General features: G+C 41.9%; 1 protein-coding gene across 11 annotated transcripts in view; it reads right to left on the reverse strand.

Moving 5' to 3' along the window:
- Window positions 1-17464, reverse strand: part of APBB2 (amyloid beta precursor protein binding family B member 2) — a 153529-nt gene extending 136065 nt beyond the window's left edge. For 9 of the 11 annotated variants that reach the window (XM_052682765.1, XM_052682769.1, XM_052682777.1 and 6 more), the window contains exons 1-2: window positions 17354-17464; window positions 3776-3917 (exon numbers count right to left, since the gene is read on the reverse strand). The gene's annotated coding sequence lies outside the window, so the exon portion shown is untranslated. Of the gene's footprint in view, window positions 1-3775; window positions 3918-16979; window positions 17082-17353 lie in introns of those variants that run through there. The other 2 variants (XM_052682766.1, XM_052682767.1) reach the window with 2 other exon arrangements.
- Between the last annotated feature and the right edge of the window lie 9308 nt (window positions 17465-26772).

Consider the following 26772-nt stretch of genomic DNA (forward strand, 5'->3'; position numbering starts at 1 on the left):
AAAAGGCCCTTTGGTTTGAGACATTGGCTTGGGAAAAGCACGTCCCTCTCTTTTTTTTTTTTTTTCACTACTAAAAACCCAGACATTACCTCTTTACCAACAGAAAGATGATGACCAGGTTCCCTCTCCTTCCTGATACCAATTCCATTGAGATTAAACATTTAAACATGACGAAAGCCACTCCATACTTAGAAAAAAACCCTCACTAATTCACCAAAACATGAAGACAATCCATAGGGAGGGATATAATATCAATCAATAAATAATTCACCGGTAATTATTTCAGTACAGACGTTAGAGAATTGCAGTGCCAACAATAATACTGTGTGCATATGTAAAATACCTTGCAATTTCCATCTTTTCTACTTGTCCCTGCACAACAGTAAATTACCAGCACTCAATAGATCTGCGTGGTTGGAAGATGCAAGTGTCATCAGTAAAGAAGATGCAATTGAAAATCCTCCACTGTTTCCTCTCATCAGCTCCACTGCCTGCTGATCCTCTCCACAGTCACTTCTAGGCTGCATTAGATTTTGCTCCCTATCATAAGAACTCTTTAGACAACTGCTTGTAATAAAAGATGGCTTGTCCAGATCTAAGTGTTTCCCAGGCCACTTAAAACTTAGAAGACTGGAACAAAATAAAGATTTGACAGGAATAGTTTGTGTGTAAAAAGATCAATTCTTAAAAACAGCTACCTATACTCAAACATAAAATGGAGTTGCTTGTCTCAAATCTAAGATGAATGGACTGCTGATGAAAACAGTAATCCTTTCAGCTCAATTTCAATTCTTTCAGAACAGCCCTAGGCCTGTCCTCAGGATGCAGGTGCCAAGTGGACTTGTACAAACAAAACACAAAAAACAAAGAGCAGGCACTTGCAAAATGAGGATACGAAAGCACAATATAGTCCAAGCAGAAAATCTACCCATCAGCTCTAATGAAAGGCTATGCCTGCAAGAAGCAGGACAATGGGAAACCAAATGGGACATCAATAAGAAAAGAGGTATCCGATATCTATTCAACATTTCACTGCAGAAGAATCTTGTGAGAGGGGAAAAAAAAAAGAAAGAAAAAAAAAAAAAAAGGAAGAATGAAGAAAAGCACTAAAAATGAGAACATGAAATCCCATCCACCATAAGGACCCAAGACATCGGCAAATCCCTCTCTACTGAGGTGCCAGGTTAGTCCTGTCCAGAAGCAAATGCAATTTGTTCTCTACATTACAACAGGGTGACCTTACACAACTGTTTTCAGCAGGTGCTAGGAGCCAGCATCCCCATTCAGATACAAGCCATGTTTGGAATCCGGCTTCCATCAGAGATTTATTAGATGTACTTTCATATACTAAACCAATTTGAAGGATACATTAAAAACAGAGGGCTCTTCCCTACTGTGATTGTATGCCTTAATCAAAACAAAACCAAAGTCTGGAGGAGGAGTTTCATTTATTAACCTCACTGCAATCATAATTGGATAGTCTAACTGCTCAGATTATTCCAGTGATTCAACTGCAGTGCAATACAAATAAAGATATCTGTACAAAGTGGACTGCAAAGAACTGAAAATTAAGACCTAATTAACTATACATTTGTGCATCATTGCCCTCTAATAGAGTATGGAAAACTGAAGGCAACATGCTATTATACATCATGTGCTATTATTCACTTAAGTGTCTAAATTACAGAGTTTGGGAGACAGTAGTTACGAGCTTATTAAAAAGCCATTTAGTTCACCATATAATACACAGACTCTTTTAGAGACCGAAATAGGAAGCATAAAAGCAGCATGTGAATAGCAAGTCTCAATGAGAAATTATTCCTGCTGCCATAATGACAGATTTCCCCTCCAGAATTCTGTTTCCCCTATCACACTGAGCCACAGCAAGCACTACAGAAGCATTTCTGGAGTCTGATCCACACACTTCACATTTTTCTTCTTTAAAAACTTGAAGAAAAAGCTTACTGAGTGCAAACTGTGAGAGGTGTTCACAACTCCTCAGACAGCTGTACAAAACTGCTGATATAAACTAAATAAGGATGAAGTTAAAAGACCTAAAAATTCAGACTAAACTTGGTTTTTCAGACCAGAAATTCTTGGGGCGTGAGAGTGAAACAAACCTCTACATGGGTGAGAGCAGTGACACAGGTTGGGTTATTATAGAAGTAGAGAACATCCTTGGATGTGCAAATAGTTAGATGTGGGGATAAAAACAAATTTAATGCGTGCAGCGTATGCTACGGATGGCTTTGGCACAGCTTGCTCAGACACAAACAAGATGCTGGGCAGCCATCAATCACATGGCCCTTAATGAATTCCTGCTGATGCTTCACACTCAGCTATTGCCTTTTGTATTTCTTTCTTATCCTTTTCACCTTGTGCCTAATTGATTACAAGCTCCACTAACACTGGAATTTGTTCAGCTTGACAGCACGCAGGGTGAGAAAGGAGCACAGGAGATGGGTTGTGGCTGAGCAGTCAGTCCCAAGCTTGGCAACAGCACCCTGCCAATCCCACCATTAGCACAGAGCGAGGCCAGGGATCCATGCTGGAGTCTGATGGACACCCCAGACCCACGCACACTTCCACGGCCCTGCATGGACCAGACACTTCTAAATAAAACCTTTCCTGCCCTGCAAACGCCCACTCCCAAAACACAAATTCAAGGTTTTACCCACTCAGCATTTCAGAAGCCATTTAATGTCAGAAATAGTTTTCTGAACACTCCCTTCCTTTTCCCTCAGAGGACTTCACAGAGCATTGGGAAGAGTGAAGAAAACTTCCTTTCAGAGTTTAAAGTATTTAAATAGGAATATATAATCAAGACAGGCTAAAATATTTAAAAGAATTCCTAAACTGTGTTTTGTTTCATGTGAAGGGATTTATGTGCCTTTATCACAGAGACCACAGCTGCTGAGCTAAAACAATATCTTATGTTCCATTTTTCTTCTCTTCATTATTCCTTCAGCAGCAATTCACATTAACCATAGCATAACTTTTATCTTAACAGCTGATAAGAGCTTTTGAAGGACTCATTTATACAACTTCTGTTTGAGTCAAGAAGGCCATTAGCATCTCCATATTCAACAGAGATAAACTGCAGCCATCCCAACACTGCACAGTACAAAAGTAATGCAAGCAACCCCTCTCCCACACTATTTTAATTATTCAATATACATGTCCTCAGTTAGCAGCACTAAGCAGAAAGTAACCCTTCTACAATCAAGTGTGCCACACATTGATTTTATAATAATAAGAGTTTAACACCATCAGTAACTAATACCACATGCATATACATATGATATGATCTTGTACATATTTACCATACTTATGTTTATAAATACAGCTCATTGGTTTGCTATCATGTTAAAACAGTTTCTAGTGCCACCCCCTCCAGCAACCATGCCACCATCCATGCCAACTTTGGCTCAAAAGGCAGAAATAGGTGCCAGGAGTTGCAATACCTTCATTGTGTTCTGCTCTGCAATGGCATGATGCACATTATTCTTCATTTCACTTCTCCACATATTTTGAATTTTTGTGTTAAGGAGAGTAAAGTTGTTGGAATAGAGTATCTCAATATTAATGTTTTTCAAGAGTTGAGCAAGAAATTAATGAAAAGCAGTTGTACTTGCCACATACATTTTTTGGATCACATTTAAGCATGTTGATGTATCACAATGTTGATCATACTTCTAACAGCACATATCTGAGGGAACATAAAAGAAAAAAAAAAAAAAGTCTCTTTTTATTCCAAAAATGCCTTGAAACTTACATTTCCAAGAAAGTTTCTTCATTTCAACATGAAGAGCCTCAGTTCAGTGCAGAATGCCAGAAGCAGGCCTCCAGATCAGTGCAGCTGCTTGAATGGCCAATGAGCTGCTGGGCTTCACCCTCCTCACTGAACAAAGCAATTGCTGATGGGGAAAAAACAATGATTAAACATGTAAGTTACTTCAAAAGGGGCTAGAAAGCTATCTTCTAGTCAGCTTTTTCTGCCAGTGATTCCAGGTCATTTACGAAGTCTTCCTTCATCTTACATGATCTAAATTAAGAGCTGAACTGAAGAACCAGCCATATGAATTCCACTTGTCCCCACTCCTGGATGTGCCACCACCTCCAGTGATGCACTCACTGATGCATTAGTTGTTGTCTACGTAGGCAATTTCTCACTCACAGAAGGCATTTGCATTGAAGTCTCCCCAGGAGCTATGCCTGGAGATGCCTATGTCTCCACTCCTGTTACAGCTCAGTAAGGATAGACAGATGCATATCTATTTTACTGCCAATTACACAGCATTACTCAAGCCACATCCCTCCACCTTTCCCCCCAAACACACCAGCAGAGTTACCAAATATTTAATGTATGCAGGAATCCTGACATAAATGAGACATTAGAACATGCCTTAAATTCTTCTGCATTGCCAATTCAAGCAGATACTTTTGTGATTAAGCACAATGCGGTTATGCAGAGAGCAGAGATGGGCACCTTCACAGCATAGATCCACGTCTGCATCCCTTTGTTTGGATGCCTTGTAACTGCTTTCAGCTCTGTCTCCATTCTGACAGCTGTGCTGCAGCACATATACTACAGCCAGTGCACAGTTGTGAGACATTAATCCAAACACAGCTCCCCCTTCACAGCCCGTTTGGGGAAAAGGCAGCACAGTCCATAAACCCTGTAGTAGAGGTGGGAAAAGGCACACATTCACGTGGACTAAGTGACATGCTTTTGAAACGTGAACCAGGCCTCGGGAGCATCAGAGGGAAGTAGTTCAGCCCATCTATCCCATCAGCACCAGCAGGAAAATAAGCTGGCCACAAATCAAAGTCCTACAGGCGTTAAGACATTGCTTAAAATGCAAAAACAAGGCAGAAGAATTACACCATGGTAAGTAAAATAAACAAGCTCTTTTTGGCACGTAAAGCCATTTTCCCAGACAAGCAAAATCCCTGTGGTGACTTAGCAGTATCCCAAACCATTGGGACCCATAGCCCTGAGGATGCTGAAACAATGTCTTTCACAGAACTGAGTATGCTCAGTGCCATGGTTAAATCACACTCACAAGAGACCATAAGTGACCATAGGTAAGCCATGGCTACAGCACTCCTCACAGCCAGCCCGGTCTTACCCCAACTCTGTTACCTTTCAAGTAACACAGTTGGCATCATTAACAACGGTGATGAATCCCTTTATAGATGAAAAACATATTTCTTACGCTGCTCTTTCCACCTCAAGCCATAACAACTGCTTGAATAAAGACCTGATAAACTCAATGCATGCATTTTAACTCACATTTCAAGGTTAAAGAAAGTCACTCTAACATAGCCTACCTATAGATAAACTTACGTTGCAATTCGCCCCTTGGGCTTTTAATTACTCTTTCCTTCAATGTTTGTTTTAAAACCTTCCATATCACATTCCTGTTCCTTCTGTAAACACACAGTGTCATGCCTCCAACACACCAACTGCTGCCATTTAGGGCAATAAATCATTTCTGCACAAGTTCGTGTTCTATTAGAAACAAAAATCAAGAAATAGCAAAGAATGAAAACTCAGCACTTCAATGTGCAATGTAGAAGTTTAAAAATTGTTTCAAGGTAAAAACAAACAAAAAGACACAACAGCCAACCATGGAACACAGAAAATCCACAAAACTTCTTCAGTACAGACAGGGCTGATGTACAAGTGAAGAATAAACAACATGTTAAGGTCACCCAAGCAAACACAAGCTTTTTTTAGAGCTTCTCATTCAATAATCCCAAAACATAGTAGTTTGCTAAGAAATGGAAATTCAGTTTGTGTTTTCCCTCCAAAAGAAGAAAAATTAAACATCTACTTCTTTTTTTTTTTTTTTTTTTAAACAGAAGGCATGCACCAATTTTTCTCTGCCATACGATACCTAGAGCAATGGCATTCCTACTACTTCACTGTGCCACTTGTCCAAACAACTGCTGCAACAGGTAATACAACCACTATTAACATACAATCTACATCCAACATTCTAGTTCAGTGCCTTAATGCAGTTATAAAAAAAAAAACAAACCTATCTTCCCATCAGTGCTCTGGGGCAACATCATCATGATGTACTTCAGGTTCACCAGGGAGGCAGGAGCCACCCCAGGTAGCTACCAATTGGTGCCTCCTGAGAGCTGAGCAAGGCAGGTAGGCAGCGAGGTAGCTACAGCTTTGGCTGACCACTTCTAATCCCATTTTTGCAAGCTGTTTGGTCCCTGTAAGCTTTTATTAGTGGAGGTCACACCACTGGTCCAGACCTGAACTGTTATTTCAGTACAGTGGTTAACCCCATTAATCTCACGTGGCCACTCCATGGCACCAACCTGCTTCAGCTGCACTGCTCTCACCTTGCAAAACTGAGAAGTTCTCCCCAGCTGGAGCTCCTGAGTGTAACTCTTTTGCTTTAAGTTTAAGCTTTTTATTGAACTTGAGATGATAACGTGGTGCCTTCGAAGCAGCTACGACTCACAACTATCAAAACATCCATTTCAAAAGCACAGGTAATTTTATCACCTATTTCCATACAGTATGCCAATACTTTCTGCATCATATTATAGAAAGCTTCTCTAGAGGAGCCAGGTTTTTATGCATGTACTGATCTGCTTGAAAAAAGGACTCTTTCATGAAAAGCTTTTGAGAAAGGCAGAAATGCTGCTCATCCCCAAGCTTGCCACATTCAGACAACATCTTCTTGGAAAATGTTGGGCTTTGTTTTCATTTTTATCATCCAGCTCTGCCTGTTTTACTAGCTTTATAATGCATCTCTCCAGACCTTCTTAAACTTTCTGCTGTGCCATGAAAGCATTTGAGTTATCTTACATTTCTGAGTTACAAACAGTAAATAAAAGTTACAGACATCTCTACATTAGGAATTGCAAGGAAAATCCAAAGGAGTATAGCTTGAAATTCCTAGACCCAAACTTTTCTGAGAAAACAAATCATATTTATTACCAAATTTAGCTACTTTTAGAATCTTTCAGGACAAATACAGGTCTTAAAACAAATAAGGTCTTAAAACAAAAAACTAAATGCATAGTTTTAAAACTATCCATGTGTATATACATACACACATACATGCAAAACATCATTAGGGGGCTTATAATGTATTCAGTATAAAGCATGCCTTCCTAATGCTCCATAGTGCAGTTTTATCTCAAGGTTAGCAACTAGTTCTGCGTGTGGAAGTTTGGCTTATTTCACTCCTGAGCCTTGCAGCTCATTTCATCATCCAGCCCCTTTGTGTAATTAAAATTAATCAATTTACATGCTGGCTACTGCCTCCACCTGAGCACTGGCAAGTATCCTCCTCGAGCCAGTGTTTGGGAGCATGAGCCATTTTGGAGTCACAAGTACATGCATCACTACACACTATCCTTAGATTACCTTTGTCTTTTTTAAAATCTAAGTTCAGCTTAATACTTTCTTCTCCAGTTTCCACACCTCCTCCTGCAAAGAATCTTATCCCACCATGGTGTTTACCTACATCGAAAATATTTTCCTGTAACCTCAAAGAACCCCAATGCTGTCAAAGCCCAGTTTCACTATGTCTCCTGAACTGATCCCACACCATCCACTCCTGGTTTTACTGCTGGCGTGTTCCGTGTATTAGCAGTCTTATTTTAAACCTTGGCACGGGCATAACTTAAATAATCCATGGATTTAAAACATCCTTGGCACTTAGTGAGATGAACCTTAACAGCTTGCTGGGAGTGACAGGATTTATCAGGTCAAAAATTAAGGGGTTACAAGCCCAAATCTCAGATTTATAACACAAGCTCATGTTTCTCAAATTAAGTCCTAATGTGAGCTGGAATACTGTCAACCAGCTTCGCTATTGCTTTTTCCAGGCCCACACTTACACTTCCAGATTGTTCAGAAGCACACAGCAGAAGCAGAGGAGCAGGCCAAATCCCTCAAAGCGAATCTTTTGCTTGAGCTATCTGTCTTCAAATGGATCTACAGTGTAGCACAGTTTTAGCCACAAGAACTCAAAGAAGGAGAACCCAAGCTTTAAATTTAGGAAAATAACCATTTCATTCAACACATTCACAAAAAACTTGAGTTAGGAAGAACTTTCTCTATACAAAAAACAAAAAAAAAAAAAAAAGAAGTTCACACAACACCACTGCATCTGTGGCTACCCACTGGCTGCCCAACCCAGAATAAAGACACTGGAAAAGCCACAAGCCATACCTGTGTTTCACAGCCAAGATGTGGCAGTGCTGGTGACCCTCAACACAGGCCAGGAAACAGTTAAAATGCAACTCCCACGTGAGGTACAAAAGCATCAATGATACTTTGAGTTTCCCATCACTCCTGGTCTGCCTTGGCTCCACATCTCCTACAGTGCTCTGATGTCCCTAGGAGACTAACAGTTCTCCCACCTTAATCACCTTCCCCAAACTAGAAACACCCAGGTCAGGTTGGATGTGGTCCTGGGCAGAGTGATTTAGTGGGTGGCAACTATGCCCATGGCAGGGGGTTGGAATTAGATGATCTTCAAGACCTAAGCCATTCTGTGATCCTGTGGTTGCTTTCAATTCATTGCATATCCCTCCATCAGGCTTATATTTTGCTGCAAGGCTGTCAGTACACTGCCAGGCTTCACAGACCCAACTCCCCGGACCACTTATGTGACTGCCTGATGATCTGCACCCAGTGTTATCACATTAGAATATATCTCGTAGGTCTTCAAGAGAGATCTTTTAGCTTCTGAATGCCCGTATATCTACCCCAACCTGCTTCCTGTATATTGTTTTGGTATATAAAATATACTGATCATTAAGCTTAGTCTTTTTTAAAAAAAAAAAAAACAACATATCCCTGTGTCAAAGGGAAATATATAGGAGAATTCACCGAAAACGAAGCTAAGAAGAAACAAGAATTGGCGAAAAATGCAGTTAGATAAACACCTGATGTAACAGCATGGAAAGATCACAAAAATAAGGTTAGAACACATTGATACAGCCAAGCATTGTTTGCTAGCAGTTCTTGCACATGTTTGAGTAACAGCACATGTTTAAAGCAAATACTGTCTTCTCACCAAGTTATTTTAATCTCCTTGGGTAGTCATCTCATCAGCCCACAAACTTATATAACAATGCATCCAATCTCAAATATTTCTGAGGCAGAAAGTTTGAACATTTGAAGTTATTTTGCTTCTGTGTCACATACACAAGTGTTTTCAAACATTTTTCTTATTTCTGATGGCCTTTTAAGCTAACAGACTTCAAATTCCTCAAAAACAAAACAAAACAAAAAAATCTTATTTGCCAAAGCTTTCCATATCCAGGAGTGTTAGCTAAACCCCTCCTTATACTGACGGCCTCACATTGTTGCACTGTTTTCCAGAAGTGTGGTGAAAACACAAAACAAAGAAAAACAAAAAAATAGCAAAACCATGCAAGCAGGTTCTCACTGGACTTTAAAAATATGACTTATTTCTCAGGTACACAGTTCTCACCACTATTCAGATTCAAGTGAAATAATCTTCACCACCTTTCCCTTCTTCTTTACCCATCAGCATACATGTCATTGCTACTGTTTTTTAAGCTGACCCTCATATCTGAACCTTTGGGAAAAACTAATATCAAAATAAAATTTAATTTCCTGAAGGGCAAAGTTTGTTTCATACTGTTTCATTTTCTTCTCAAGTTTCATAACTTAATAAGAATTTGACGATAAGTAATGAAAAGCATGATTTCATTCTGCTAGCCTGGATGAACAGAAAATCTTGGTGGGAATTGTGTTTTGTAGAAGCACACACCCTCTTGCACATTGCTATCTTGTGAAGTTCTACATCTCTGCACGTTTTCATTTCCTCAGCATCTCCAACAGGCAGACAAAGAGGCTTCCATCTTGCAGCCATCGGGATCAACCCTGCTCCCATCCCAGCAATGGGAAGGAGAGCACCAATGGCTGATGAGACTTTTTTAGAGAAAACAGCAAGAGATATTTATGTAACTTCTCCTTGAATTATTTTACAGCATTCTAAGAAAAAAGGGTTACCAGAATTTAACTCTGTCCTAACACACTTCAATAGAAACATGAACACGTTTTATCCCTATGCTTGTTTCTTTCAGGATCAGCCAGCCCAGTGATGCATCCAACAAGAATTCCCTGCAGCAAAACCATGGGCATCATCTTCAGTGGCAGAGGTCTCCAGACACAACCCACAGGATAGCCAGCATGTCTTTTGGAAATTATTTCTGCTTGCTCCACTTAACAAAGAGATCTCTCACTACCATCTCACACCACTCCAGCAGCTGTCCATGAACCAACCAGGCTTCAAATTTTGATTCAATTTCATGTTAACACCCAAGTGCCTACCAGCTCTGTCTTCTGCAAAAACCTGAAGCTGATCTGGCAATCTGGGAAAATTAGGGGACTAACACCCCATACACGTTCCCAGCTCCACTGGAAATCACAGGGCTTGCAGGAGCTCCATTGGTGTTCCCTGGTGGTGGATGGAGAAGGCAGAGCAACCAGCAAGACCTCTTTCCTGCTCCAAGAGTATTGGCCCTACACCTCTGTGTATGTCATGGAAACTAGATCCAGGGCACCCAGGATACTTTGTAAGGCTACACAATGGCATAATGCTTAAGGTTTTCTAAGTACTATGCATGCCAAAATCATCTAGGTTTCCTACTGCATTTACTTTCAGACAAATAGCTCCATAAGTTCGTACATCACATTGCACATGTATATATATCTTTGTACTGTGTAAATAACCAAATTAAACTATCTTTCCATTATGCTGTGTTTAAATCCCGATTTAATCAGGATAGCACTGAATTCTCCTTATGAGAGAACACCTCCTCCATATTCCTCTGCCTTGTGATTTCCTTTCATCTTCCATAGCCACACAATTTCATACCTTGCAGAGAAACATCCTTTCCTGACAATAATCCTCTTTGCAAATAGAATTAACAAGGCAAATGTAAATACTGTAGCAATGAACTAGTTGTCATATTTAACTAAGCTACTGCTTCCAGATAATGAAATTCTGTATTAAATACATAGGATGGCTTAATGTCAAGCTCCTACTTTTCTAAATTAGGCAGCTAGCCAGTAAGCACCCTGCAGCACCTCCCTCCATCCCATTTGTGAAATTATACTTCAGATGTTTCCAATAAAGGCTGAACTGATTTGTGCCAACATTAGTCACACCAAGTTACTGTAATTCAATGACTGGAATACATTCTATCCTGAAAATGCTACAAAGAAGCTATATGTTTCTATAAACAGACAACAACAAAATAGGAAAACTTTAGGGTGGCTTATTCTGTTCTAACAAGTTGATTCATAAAGGTAAAGAACATTTTGTGCCTGCCAGTTTCTCTCCCTTTGGAATCTGTCCTTTACACACAATAATTATACCAGGAAACCTCTCCCCACAGCCAAATAACAAACACAAGAAAAATTAGTTCTGAAACAGTCCTGTATGAACCACATTTTAGTGCCTATAACAAGCCTACGGGTGTTTTTTTAAACATGTGTTGTACACTGGATATCTGCAGATGTTTAGAAATGTTTCTTTCGCTCCCTGTGAAAATTAAACTGTGCTTGCATTAAAGGAAAAAAAAAAAAGAAAAAAAAAAAGAAAAAAAAGAACCCCACACCCTTCAACAAAGAAACTAAACACTGCAGAGCTGCTTAAAAGCATATCATAGCCGAGCATGCCTTACTCTTCCAAAACAAGGGTTTTCCCAAGGGCAGGCAGAGCTGATGCTTGTCTGATGGGATACATTACCTGGGGTACAACACAACCCAGCAAGGAAGACAAAGGAAAGAAAGATTTCTAAAGGAAAAAAAAAAAATAAAAGAAAGAAAAAGACAGGGAAACAGTAAGAGCTAGATGACTGAATCAGAAGGTTACAACTCTATTCTGGCATTGTTACAGAGGGACACCACTGAGATTTCAGAAGAGGTTTTTAAATTCTGAAGTCCAAAAGATTAAGCTGTCAAGAAGAAGCCTGATGTAAGTTTGCTGAGGAGTATTTCAGCAGCACCAGCACTATTCGTAAAGCAACATAAACCAGAATTAGAAACGTTGGCTATCTAGCATTGAGATCAGAAGTGAAAACCTGCATATTCTGTACCAAACCTTTCTCTGTCAAGCAGCATTACTCTTACTGTACTATTACTGAAGCTAACAGTTTACATTCATGAAGAAATACCCAAGAGTAAACCATGTCTGACTCCATTCATCTCAGACCTGTTTTAGATTTCTATCAACTGCAGCACATAGGCTACTGATAAAAGCAGAAATCTGCATCTTTTTAATCATGCAAACAGTTATGCAGAATGCTTTAAAAGGCACTAATCAGCGTTATACAAGATGCAGTGTTTCTTCAGCAGAAATGAAAAATCTGAACATTTACTCAAACAAATGCCACATTTTCAGGGGAGACAGAAGCTCAGCACATTTCGGTTCAAAAAAAGAAAATCCATGTAACTGTAGGAGACAGAACTTAGAGATCCACCCTAGATCTTCAACTAAACTGAGCCTCATTTTTTCATTCTAAACACACAGAGGACCACGAGGCTCAGCAGCAGCCTGCAGATGCACAAGGCCTGGAACTATCGAAGTTCTTCAAAGGTGCCAAACACGGATAGGATGCAGCCATATGCTTCAACCTACATGGATTTCCAAAAGGACTTCAAATTCCCCTCCCCAAAAGGTGAGGGGTTTCTTAAGGGAACTCAGGTGAGAGAGATAAGAGGAAAGGTCCTGTGTGGACAGATAAGAGGGCTGAAAAATGGAAACGGTAAGAATAAGGGTACCCAGTCCCTTCCTGCAGTGAGCAGGAGTCACCATGAAGTTCTGCAGCCATCTGTGCTCAGACCTGAGCTCTGTGACACTCACCTGAGATCAGGAAGGAGTCTGAGCAGTGGGCTGAGGATGCTGCTGATGGAACAGCTATCTGGGTAACAAGGAGGGGATGCGAGGAATTCCAGATAATCCTGTGAGACTGAGCTGTGAACTAGCAAATAAACATAAGTGGCAAAAGATGTACAAGAGAAAGGTACAACCATGATTTCGCACAACTAATGGACTCCAAAATGATCACACACCAGCACATCTTAGTGTTACAAATTGACATATCCAGGAAACTACCTTGGTAGCAATCCAGAAAGCTAATAAAATGTTACAAATCATTAAGAAAACAAAGCAACTACATAACACCAAAGCTCACCTACTGTTGAAAACTAAGTCTCCAAACAAAGGAGCCCAGACAAGAGCAAAGAGAATGAGGGAAATCTCAAACAACCCAAAGAAGGCCTACAGACATGCAGCACACCTGACCAAAGGTCACGGTGCCTGCAATAAGGTCCCAGGGGGGCTGCAGACAGATCAGATTAGTATTTGGGATAGAAAGCCACCAGACGTTCTGAGAACAGCAGAGGGTGTACCCAGCTCCAGCAATCCCCAGCTGAGAACAACCAGAGCCTCTGAGAGCACATATAGAGGAGGTTCTGCATAAGGTCATCCTGTTCCTATTTTTCCCCTGCAGAACATATATTTTTTAAAAAGGGCGACTCAAGCAGGACACCACACAAAGCATTCTCAATGGTAACCCCTGCTTCTTAAAGCTCTGAGGATAGCAATGTTCTGTTCAGATCCATACCAAGACAAGGACAGGATAACAGGCCCAGTAGTGCTGGGGTGGCTGCCCATGAGGTATGGAGCCCATCAGCCCACAGAGCAGCTCAGAGGGGCAGCAGGAGGTCAGTGAGAAGATCTCTGCTTTTGGTGGGGTGGTAGACTGGAATGTTATACAGCAAAAAGCACCCTTATGCTTGGGAAGAGGGTTTGGAGGAGCCAGGAGAAGAACTGATATAGATATACGTGTTCCAGGGTCTTCTGCAAGGGATGTAAGTCAGAAAAGCATAAATGCACCCATCTTCACTCTTCCTCAGTGAATTTTCATGTTTGATTTCAGTGGGCCACAAATAAGCCTAAAGTATAAGTCAACCTGCAAGAGGCCTTCTCTGCAATGGCACAAGGCTGCTTTCTGTCAGAGCACACAGGAAGGGAAGGGGAGCATGCAGAAGTACTCAGAGGCATCTCAGAGGTGTTGCTCAGAGGTGCAACCAGCTGAGCGCCCTGTGGCAGCATCGCATCCTGCATGGCCATTGCACTGGACTAATCCTTGGTACGTTCATTGCAGCTGCTCTTCCATTTTTATATTTGTTACATCTTCTAGAAGCTGTCATGTACTTATGAGAGTCATAGGACCTAGTGCATAGCATCTGCAGCTGGTTGTACTTAGTATTGCACACACAATATTTTTAGAATGGTCTACAGGCTTCTGAACAAGTGGAACTGTTGCAACCACTACTCAAGATAACTCTCAGCTGTTCTGCAAAACAGTAAGTGAAACAAATCCCATGCACAATGACATACACTAGACCTATCTTCAAAGTTACTTCACATTTCATTCATCTCAGTCCTCTAACCACAGCATAGTTTAGAGCACTGCTCTCAGTTCACACCATCTGGATCTGCCACCCCTTTCAATTTCTGTTTTTGAGAATCTGTGAATTACTTCAGCTAATATAAATGTTTTCTGAAGTTTATTTTTTAACCTGAAGGATAAGCTCAAACAGGTCACACATAGATTAAAAAATTGTCTCTTTTTGCACAGTTTTGATGTAAAAATCTTTTGACTTGATCAGATACTACTCTAAGTCAACACATAGCATTTTGGAGGAAAAAAGCCTAAACTTGCAAAAATATTTCAGAAAGCATCCACTAAGCATACTGCAATGCTTTCTAAGCAGTGATACAATCCGTAAAGCAAGCATTTTATTTTAATGTCATTTGTGAATGTCAGATTTTTAAAATAAGAAACACTGGCACAGAAAATGTATATCCAGTTAGCACAGGCGTACAGAAAAGGTTTCCTGAGTCACCAAGTCTCTCTTTTAATACCACAGCCAAGCACATGACAAACTTCCTCGATATATCTTTAAGAGGCAGTCAGGGGTCCTGCTTCCATTCCTCCCATTTGAAGGTCATTCCAGAACCTCACTCCATTTAGGGAAGTAACCGTCTCAATTCCTGCTTAAGTTTATTCATGCCAGTTTACATCCATTTGTTCCCATGCCAACATTGTTCTTTAGTTTAAATAGCTCCTCTCCTCTTCTAATGTTTATATCCCTGCTGTATTTGCAGATTGGAATCATATCCCCTCTCTTAGGCCTCATTTGCTTGGCTAAAAGGCCTGGCTTTTCTCACCTCCTCTGGTAACACTGCTGCTTCTCCTCCCCAGTCACCCTCTGCACCTGTCCCACCTGAAGCACCCAGCGCTCCCTAAGAGCTCTCACCTATCCCACCAGTCCTTCACCACCACATTCACCTGCCCACAGCAGTAGGATGGCAGCAGTGTGGCCTTAGAGGAGCTAACACACCCAGCAAGTCTCCTCCTGCTATGCTGTTCCCAGCTGCAAAGTTCCACTCACAGTAGAGCAGACAAAGGCAAAATCTCATCTTTGCCCACAGGAGATCTATATACAATGCAGTACAAATACAATACAGCATTGTGTGTTTTCAGCATGGATTCCAAGTGTAATTGCACATCCTAATATAGAGCTTCTGAACAGTATGGATTTTTTTATCTGGCTGAGATGTCATCCACTGATTACTCACCATCACCTACCAGCTACTAGGATTTGTTTCAGTCATTGCCCAGCCTCTAGTAAGAAATCCCTACAGCAGGCATTCTCTAGTACTCAAATCTCTCCTAACCAGCCCCCGAAATCACAGCTCCCTGCAGCTGCAATGCTCAGCAGTACTGCTTAAGTATTTCCTAAGGAAAGTACTGCCCTCCTGATAAGAAAGGACAGCAGAATCCACCCAGGAGCCAATAAAAATGAACATTTTGGGTCACTGATCCCTGGCATATTTGCAAAAATGGAAAAACAGGAAAAAGAAGTAATCCAAGTTTCCACAGTACGCATCCCTGCATTCCCCCTGAAGAGTCCTCTCCGAACCTTCATTTCTCTAAAACAGCAGAAAAACAAGAAGAGAACCCAGAAATACTCCATCAAATACCCATCGCTGCAAAGGAAAAAACAAAATACCCACACACTTAATGTGGCTGCTCTACACAAGGAAGTTACTCAGCCAAGATTTCGTCACAAGGTCATCATCACAGGAGGATGTCTCTCCTTTTAAGTGCCAAAACATCTGCACACATTTCAACTAAACTTACTTAAGGCTGGCAGAAAATAGTCTGAGATACAAGACAGTCAACTCATTCAGGCTTTTCAAAAGTGCTACAGCATGAGATGGCAGAATGGTGCCATATATCAGATCTAGAATGAACTGGAGACACACATCAGCAAGCCAGAGGACACAGCAAGCCTGCAGTCAGCAGCCTGTATCTCTGCTCTGGGATAACTCAGAGGGTCTCACACAAAGCCCTGTAACTTGCTGCAGATACTGGCATCCCACACAACTTGCTGCAGACATCATCACCCCACAAAACTACTAGCAGCTTGCACAATGCTTACTAGCAAACCTACACTATGAATGCAGCCTGGTTTTCATTTAAAGCACAGAATTGCAGCCATTCTCCCTAACAAGCAGGAGCCCAGCCAAGAACCTAAAGCACAGTGATCAAGCAGGCAAAGCAAGCAAGTACAAATACAAACCACAACACTTCTCGTTTTATTTCATCTGCCCAAATTCTCTCTCGGGCCGCAATGGAAGCAGCTTCACTATTGTCATGAGACCTAAGCTAAGAAGTTCAGAGGAATTACACCAGGTCCACATTTTGTTCTGAGGACTGTTTCTTTACATACTCCCATTCACAATCCTGCATACAAACCTCAAGTATCATTTAACCGGAGCCGAACTTGCAAAAAGCGCAGTCTAACATTCTATAACTTATAATAACAACTACACTAGCTACTTCTACAGACACTTTACCCACTTCCCATGTCGTTTTACCTCCCCACATCCAACAAAGCGAGATCCACCGCAGCTCCCTATCTATGCAGGAGGGAACGCCGGCACCGCGCTGCCGCCCGGGCCGCCAGCAGCCGCAGCAAGAACAGCAGCAGCTCCGCGCTACCGCTCCGCCCTCGCCCCGCCGGCAGAGAGCCGCGGGCTGCAGCACACCGCCTGCGGGTAGGGATGCGGCCCCGCACGGGCAGCGGAGCTCGAGCAGCGCCCGCCGGCCGGGCCCTCCTTTTGTGGGCTCCGCCGAGAAGAGCGGAGCCGCGGCACCGCAGGCGGCCGCGTACCTGGAGCCCCTCCGACCCCGTGAGACGCGCTACGCTGCGCTACCCGGCCATCCCAGCCCTGCCGCGGGGAGAACGCACCTGACGCCGCTCCGCTCCCGGAGCGCTCGAAGCCCGCAGCGGGATGCAGCCAGCCTGCCGGAAACGCTTCCCAGCCTTACCCAGGAAACGATTCCGGCCGCCGGCCGCCACCGCCCCTCCTCTCCCTCCTCCCTGGCCGCCGCCCAGCGCCGCGGGCCGCAGGGGACCGGGCGGGCGGGGCCGCCGCCGGAGGCGCTCGGGCTGGGGGCGGCGGCGCCACGTTGGGTACCCGAGGCTCCCACCTGCAAGGGAACGCCTCGGGGCGCTCCCGGCCACGGAGGAGCGGTGCGGGCTGCGTTCCGAGCACGGAGAATGGCCAGGAGGGCCAGTCCTGAGCCTCCCTGCTCTAAACACGCCTGCAGTATAACAGGATAGGGCTGTGAGTCCCTGGGCAAATCTTGAGATGCAGCAGTAGGATTCACAGCGATGCAGCGAGTAGCTAATAGTGGGGCTTAAATGAGTACACTGGTGGGAAATTGTTTAAAACCTCAGCAATTATTTGGGGGGGTTGTCCTGTCAAGGTTTTGACGTTAGGGGGAAGAAACTGCTCAGTGCTGAAGCAAAGATTTTAACATGGAGTAAATATTTGAGTGGAAAGCATGCAACCACGAGCACATCTTTCACTCCAGCACCTCCTGATAAACTCATGAAGGCTGTGGAACAGCAGATGCAAAGCAGTCTGTGTTACAATACAGTGCTGTTATCAGAGAAACCAAACATGCACTAAGAGGCCAAAGAAAACCATTACAATAGTAAAATGGCCAGTCTGATTTTCTCTTAAATGAAAACACGCTCAGCGATCCTATTAGAGTGCCCAAGTCTGCTTCAAAACTTATGGCAGCGTTTCTAATGGTGAATCTATTTATCTAGAAGGGATGGTGATTCTTCCCGTGTGTCCCAGAGCCTTTGGTATTTTCTTTCATGAGTTTATAACTATGCTCCTTGTAACAGCAGAGCTTTGAGGATCTAATTACAATTTAATGGACCATTAAGATGAATAGGAATATAGAATCTTTAATTTGAAATATTCATGTTTTTAGAAGACCACACTGACATCTGTCAGCCTAAAGAACAGGGAAGAACATGCAATTATAAGCACTGCAGCAGTGAAAAAGGAAAAGCAGCAATTAGATAAAGGTGTGATAGTTCAGAGCAAAGCGCTTGGAAATTATACTTCAATAATTACTTGGAATTTAATAATTACTCCTAAATGTATTCTTCTTGTTCATGGCAGTACTGACATTTATATCAAATGGGGACATGATTTAGTCTAGGCTTGCATAAAAGGAACAATACTTCTATATGCTAAGACTCATGTTTTAATTCATTACTTCAGTATCCTTAACTATGGTGAATATCCAAAGAAAACCTTCCAAATAATTCTAATTATCTGCAACTGAAATGTATCATTGCTCAATTCAGGAAGGACTGACGAGGTTCTGAGACACCCAAAGATGACTCATCAGATTCCACTGTCTGCAAATCAGGGTGCTTTCCTCTTCAACAGAGCACATCATCCAGCAGGAGGGAAAGCTTTCACGCAAAGAGACTTTGAAGGCATATTGGAGCTGAACTCTCCCTAGAATTTGCACTTCCTCTGTTCAAGAGATGCAAGACAACTATTGAGTTGCCCACGATTATTATTGAATACCCTATTAATATGTTCTCCTGCAGCAGTGGCCAGGCAAGATACTCATATACTCACATTCCTTTGATGAGAAGTGTATCTGCACTGCATTGTGGTTTTGTTATGCGGTTAAAATTATGATTAACATTTAGTTACATGGTCCATGTAATGTACTTTGGTTTGCAATGTAGTAAGCAGAGTCATAAAAGTGAAGTGTTGAGGAAACTAAATAACAAATTCTGTATACATCCTAAATGGACAGCTGCTCAATACACTCAGACTCTCAGCAACAATTCCAGGTGGATATGCTGCCTGCATAGGCTCAGCCAGTCTCATCAAATATAGATGCCTTCTTTTAGAGCAATCTGATGTGTTAACTTTCCAAGTAGTTGTGGGAATTAATTAAGGAATTGATATAGAGCAGTTATTACCTCTGCACCTCTTCATCTCTGGAACAGGTTGCCTATGGAGATCGTGGATTCTCCATCTCTGGAGGCATTCAAGGTCAAGTCTCAAAGAAGGAGCCAAAGAAAGGAAGACTTAAGGAGAGTGCCTGTAGTTTTGGGAATTAATTAAGGAATCGATACAGAGCAGTTACTACCTCCACGCCTATAACAACCATTTAGTAACACAACATTTGTAAACATAACAGAAAGTAAAGAGACCTTTCTATATTATGGGTTCAAAACAAAATATTTTCATCATCATCTTGCAGTTTCTATGTTTGATCCACGACTGCACATTTATTTTGGAATAGTCCATCCAACTTTGCAGTGAGGACTGACTGGCCACACGAGTTTCCTCTGGCAAATATCTGTCTGCAACCACCCTTCCTCTGTACAGCACAGATTTACAGACTTACGCTGAGATTGACTGTGCCTCTAAGTGCTCTCTCAGGAGAAGCTAATGGTTTCTTCCTATCTTCTTTTATATACCAGCTTTTTTACTTAAAAGTTATTCCTTGTATGGGGATAGTCAAAAGTATGCAGTGATCCTGCCTTTTCTCTCTGCAGATCAGATTAGAAAAAAAGGTGAACACAGAATAAGCAAGACTACCATCTAGCGGTGTAACTGAAGTTTAGTATTTCAGAATAACCTATACCATCAAATAACCTTTTGCTGAATATATTACTCCTAAATCCAAGCCTAATATCGAAATTGTTGAGGAAAATTCTGCTACAGTAGGACAGCGATTTTATTTGGAACTGATTCTCTTAACATTTTCGTGTCTCATAGTTACATCAAGTCTCCCCCTTGAAATATAAAATCAATTGATTTCCCATGATGAACAACACTACACGCGTGCACCTAGAAGATTCAAATATTGGACTGGAATTACATTTTTTTCATTGCAGGCTTAAATATGCACTTTTTTGAGAGAGGACAGAGGGTTCAGTATCCCAGGCATGTGTGTGAAATCATGTATTTTTCTTGTTATTTGGAGTTCTTGAGCCATTTGTATGGTGCTGGCACAGGTTGCCCAGAGAAGCTGTGGAGTCTCCTCCTTGACAATCCCGAAGCTGCCTGGACATGAGCCTGCATACCCTGCTCTGGGTGTCACTGCTTGAGCTGCAGAGTTGGACCAAATGACCTCCAGAGGTCCCTGCCAACCTCAGGCATGCTATGATTCTTTATGATGAGTGCTCCTTGGGCAAGCATATAGTAAAGAACTAGTTCTGCCATAGAGAAAGTTCTCTCCTTGTAGGGTTCTCCTCCATGTCACTTACAGAAAAGCAAAGACAGCCAGACATCAGAGGTTCAGGTAAGATTCCTCCAATAGTGAAATAAAGCTGGGAACTGATCATTTTTTGAAATCATTCCAGGTAAGTTCTGGAGAAAGGTGAGAAGGATGACTTCATTCTCAAATATTTGAAAAGGAGAACTACAAGTCTTTCAACACAACAAGTGATCATTGCAGTTAAACTATCCATTTTGGACTTTTTTTTTTCTAGCTAGAGCAGCCAAGCAAGGAAAAATTGTAAGAAAAGGTGCAGAGTTTCTATATCCTAAAGCAGCTGCTTAGGCACTGGGATAGAAGACAGTAGGTTCCTTCAAAACTGACATTTAAGCAAGCTTTACTGTTTTATGTGGCCCTGGCACATGAAAAACACTCGGAAGTCCTAAGAGAGAAACTAAAGGTAGTCAGATAAAGATAGTAGCTCATGCTTGCAAAGCTAAAATGGAGCTAGATTTTTGCCTCACACTCTTAAAGTGAATGTGGGAAATAAACCTCTGCTTTTTGATGGGCACCAAAACATATCATGTTTGATATTTTCATACATCTGAAAAGTAGGAATAGGAAATATAGATTTGGGAATATCACTTGCTTTTGAGGCTAGAGTTTTTCCGTATTTTGAGAATGTGGTTGTTTGAAGAACACAAACCATGGCTTATAAGTTTTAGGCAGACACTTCTGCATCACCAGCAGCTGCTGGGCTTCAGTCCCACTGCTTTGGCACCTTGGAGCTTTCCCTGCAAATACTGCACTGCTGGCTCTGGCTCCCAATGTGCATTTGAGATATGCAGCAGTACAGCTCCCAGTGAGGCCATCAGGAAACCCATTTCTTGGGCCACAATGACTGTTTCCATCATTTATATATGCACATGTATACACATTTATATTCACTAACAAATATTTTAAAAAATGGTGTAGAAAGTTGGAATGCTAAGCTTACTAACAGCAGAGCTTTGTCTCTGAAACAAGAAAGACGGAAGTCCAGTGTTTAATGGTCTAAATGTAGCCAGAAAAGCCCGCACTGTAAATGCACTCAATGGGAATTTTGCCCTTTGTGTATAAACATACATGGGAAAGAGTGGCATCTTTTGCATTTATATTTACAGCTCCAGAATGTGATGCAGTACCATGCGATGCAGTGGTTTTGATCCATATGTAGTTCTTCTCACCATCTAAATATTTTTCTCCATTGACAAATAAATACATTTTGGCATGCACATTCACAGACTAAATCCCTCCACTAAAACAGGTGAGGCGTGAAGGTCCAGTGATGATGTTCTTCATAACTACATGTGGTCTGGTTCAACATTTCAAAACAGTGCTTGTTAAACTGATATTTCTCCATCAGTGATGAACACTGTCTAAAAATTTCTCTGTTCTCCTCCTTGAAGAATATGGAAAAATTCCTAGAGCAGAGAGGAAGAAAATCTCCATTTGCTCCCCTCTGTTGATGATCTGGAGGTCTTTGCAACCAGCCTTGGAGATGCACAGATGGCACTGCATAGCGCTTCTCTGCAAGCAGCTTAGGGCAAGGGCAAACTCAGAAGGGGCAACTGGACTTGTTTCACTGTGTATTTAATATAATTGCTTGGAGATGAGCCAGGCTAATAATCTTCCTCCCATGGCATGCACTGGAGAGTCAGAGCAGTTGGGCTCCAGAGCTGCTGTTTCCCTCAGCCAGTAAAAGCACCAAGTACAACACAACTGCTTTTCATTACCATGCACTGGGTGGTCACCACATGTAAAACAATTTGTGACAGAATTAAAGGGCTGTGTTCTGCCAGATATACTTATGGAAAGTGGTTATTAATGTGGGACTAAGCCACTTGTTCTTACATGTTTTGAAATCAAAGCTTTCTCATAGTAAGCGCAAGTGAATAGCTACTCATAATTTGAAGTTAACACAGGAGTTGGTTCTGTTTAATGCTTCTACATACTACTATAGAGTGGAGAAGCAACAGCAGCACAGATCTAGGTCTGTGTAGGACTGCATCTGCTGCAGTCACACTGAGAAAATGCCAGAGCTATGCTACTGAGTCATTCCCAAGGCACCAGCCCCGAAGAGCTGCACACAGAATATAGATATATATTTATGTGGCTAGAAACTCTAAGAAATGCAAAGGCTGTAGGACTGACGAAGAGGACTGGCTTATATGCAGAAAATGACTTTTTCATCCATTTCGGCAGAGGCTGTCCACTTAAGGAAATGACCAGATGCACAGGCAGGTTCTGAGGCAATCCAGGGAAATCTGGCACTGATCTTCACCTACTGCACTGGCAGCAGCTCTGTGCCGACATCCCTGTTCAGGTTCTAACAGAAGAAATACTTTTGAACTTCTCATATATGGTCTATGGCTGAAGCTTCATTTCAGGGTGCTTTTCTAATTAAAAGCAAAATCCCTATTCTTATCAAGACTATGCATATATAAGTTAGGGAGAAAATCCTTATTGTGGTACGCATGTCCTTGTTGCATAGAATTTTAGGGTAACTTGTACTGCCTGACCTGTTATCAAAATAGATCTTTAAGGAGAACATGTTGAGCTGAGCACATCTTGTTTCAGAATTTATTTGGATTCATTCAGTTTGGGTAAATATATACACAAAAATTGGAGGAGAAGTTTTCATCAGAAGACTACTCCTAAGATACAGCAAGAGAACAGGACCATGCCAGATGTCTGGAGAAAAGCAGGCATCTTTCAGCATTCTGTGAACAAGTTAAACTGAACAGCTTTGTTGCTCACTGAATTTCATTGTCAGCTACTTTAACATTCTGCTAAATGTAAATATTCGTATAAATATGTTTGTACAAAAAGATACAATGAAGGACAGCCTTTTTTATCTTGGTTAATCCCATCACTCTTTCCTCCATACCTTTCCACCCACAAAAAATCTGATCTCCTGGACACAGTACGAGATGGCTTGTGGTGTTTAACTAGAAGTGTGATAATATTTCACAATAAAACTCTTTCACAAGAGAGGTCGTGCCTATAGGTTCCTCTGTTGTCAAGCAAGCAGCTAGCTCCTTCATTGCAGCAGACACACTTGCTTCTGTTATTTCTTTCTGGCAGAGCCCTACGTCTAACTTCATCAAACAGCAAGCACGCCAATTTCTTCATTTGCTCTTCACATTCCCCTGAGAAACACAGCAGCCAGGCTAGACTGTAAAGAAACCACAGATGACAACAAACATAGTCCAGAAGTTAGATTCCTCCTCAGGAGCTCCCTAAGGTATACATTCTTTTCTTTCCCTGTAAAGGTTTTACTCTTGAGAATGGAGACCACTGATGTAAAGAGGCATTTGATAGGCGACCCATGCCTTTCCCTCAGAACCACATACAATTATACCTGACAAGGTGCATCTCTACACCTTAATGTACTAAATGTGTCACTATCTCAACATTCTTTTAACTGATTGAAAATATTCCTCAGCTCTCTCATTTTCTTACATCTCACTGAACATAAGAGCAGATCAGGAACTGATTTGGAGCAACTTAGGAGCTGAATGTGGAGTGTCACAATATAAGGACTTAAAACTATTAAAGAAAGCTACAAAGATGGGGGAAGATGGCTCTAGAGAGGAAGACATAGGAGAAGCACCTGAGGCCCCTAGTTTTGCTCAGCCCAGAACAGAGGAGGCAGAAGGGAGGCCTTCCTGTGGCCTGCAGCTCCTCATGAGGGGAGAGAAAGGGCAGCGCTTAGCTCAGAACCTGAGATAACAGCATGGAGCTGCATCAGGGGAAGGTCAGGTTGGTGTTAGGAAAAGTTCTTCACCAGAGGGCAGTGGACATGGAACAGGCTCCCTAGGGCAGTGACCACAGCCCCAAGCTGCTGTGCCAAGGAGCATATGGACAGTGCTCTCAGACATAGAGTTTGAGTTTTGGGTGGTTCTGTGCAGAACTGGGAATCAGACTTGATGATCCCTGTGAGCCTCTTCAAACTTGGGATAGCCTGTGATTCTATTATTTTTATTTTGTTTCAAGAGCAGCTCATTCTCTCTAAAGTAACATCCTCCAGCCCAAAGGAGAGGCTGTGGATGCCTCCTGGGTGCTCTGTGTATGTGAAGAGTATTCAAAGCAAGCCTAAGTTTAGAGCTTGCTAATTGAGTTGAGTGAAACAATTGAAGCTCACAAGGGAGAAGCATAGTGGGATGGCCTGGCACAACATAGCCCTCGACAAGAGGCTCAGTGTTGTCCAAGAACGTGCACTGCACAGGTTGAGGGCTGCTGTTCATGTCTCCTTCAAGCAGCAGCTTAATTCACATGGCTCATCTTGTTTTCTCTTGTGCCTGTTAATCTGAGGAAAGCATTGACTGGATGAAAATGTAAATAGCTATCTATGTGTTTATCACAGCCATCATCCAGCCATTACATCAAAACAAGAATTCATTATTAGCTATTATATGTATTACATTAAAACACTACATAAAATGTGGTCCTCTTATTTAAGATGCATATTTTATATCTCTAGGTAAAGAGTTCTGCTCCCACAAATGTACAAGTTAACAAAGAGAGGGAAGGATTTTTCTCCTCTACAGACTGGAAGATGGATTGTTCTTGTCTTTTTTCATTGAAGAAAGAGTGTTTGGCTAACAACACAAAGAAAGCATGTAAAGAAAATGAGAGACATGCTGATTATCCAGGTGTCTTCCTCATCCATTGAAAGTCTAGCTAGCTTTCATAACAAATAAAAACAGATAGTATATCATTTGGTGGGAAACTAAGATACCCTTATCAACAGGCATTGTCCCTCCTGCCTTTCTTTGTGGAAAGAAAAAAGGGCCACTCCTTGTTTGTCCTTCTTCTACCATGAAATAAAGTATGCTATTTCTGTATCTCTGATAGACACTATCACCATATGGTGGACACAATTTTGCATTGCCACAAGGTAAAAAAAAAAATAATCATGAGCATCCTGCCAGACAAATCTGAATTCAGGAAAACCTCAGCCACATTCCTCAGAACTGAGATGCTCAAGGCAGGCCTTTAAAGTTACATTTTAGCACTTTAGGGAATATTTCCACTTACAGATTTCCAGATAAGCCATTGCACTGTGTAGAGATTCTTATTTGTTTGTTTGTTTTTCACATGCTGGAGAACTTGGCTGTAGTTCATAGCAATTGCAGAGTCATTGCTGGCACTCAGTAAGCAGAAAGGTAGCCCTCAGCAGAGCACCCCATCATCCTGGCTCTTTTATCTGCATAGCTTTAGTTACCCCTCTCCCTCATTATGTGTTAGACCCACAGTAGCTCTCCGTATCAGCAGCTTCCAGTCATTCCATCTCCTAGCCAAAATATTACCTCCTTGTGGAGAAGGGGATAGGAGAAAGTAACTGTTCTAACCCCAGCATCAAATATTAAGTAAAAAAAGATTTTATTTTTTTTTCCCCCCTCTATTCCTAGCTCAGCTCTGATGTTCTTTGAATTTCTTTCTCTTCCCAGTCTTACTCCTGCTTGCCATTTGGCACCTGGAGACCTTTTAGCCCATAGCTCCTATCCCACTGACATGGAGAGAAGCTACTGATTGCCTGGTGCCGAACTGGACATGCATCACCCCACAGTGCTGCACTGCAGTCACTGAAACTCCTCACAGAGGTATTTAAAAGAACCTGGCTGCAATTCAGAAATATATATATACATTCCTGGTCCTGCACAAAGCTACCCAGGGACCCAGCCCCTTTATAATAACAGTCATTTATGCTTGTTCTCTTGGCCCATCTGATCTTCTAATGGCTGTGGCACTAATACACATGAATTACTGCTGTGCTCCAAACAATCTACCAGAAGAAGAGGGAGGCATTACAGTCTTATGCAGATGCCAGATGCTCACTGTCTTTATTGTGGCTTCAGATATGTTTATCATGTTTTATGTTTGGTACCTTAAGACATAGAGTACTTGGTCTGGCTGGGATGGAGTTAAATTTTTTCCAGCTTCAGCTGTGTTATGGATCTGTGATCAAAACAGTGCTGATAACACAAGAATGCTCTAGCTATTGCTGAGCAGTGCTTGCAGAGCGTCAAGGGCTTCTCTGCTTCCCACTCTCCCCCACAGCAAGTACGC

This window comes from Tympanuchus pallidicinctus, unplaced genomic scaffold (genome assembly GCF_026119805.1).
Source record: "Tympanuchus pallidicinctus isolate F22 unplaced genomic scaffold, pur_lepc_1.0 scaffold2, whole genome shotgun sequence".
NCBI classification, from domain to species: domain Eukaryota; kingdom Metazoa; phylum Chordata; class Aves; order Galliformes; family Phasianidae; genus Tympanuchus; species Tympanuchus pallidicinctus.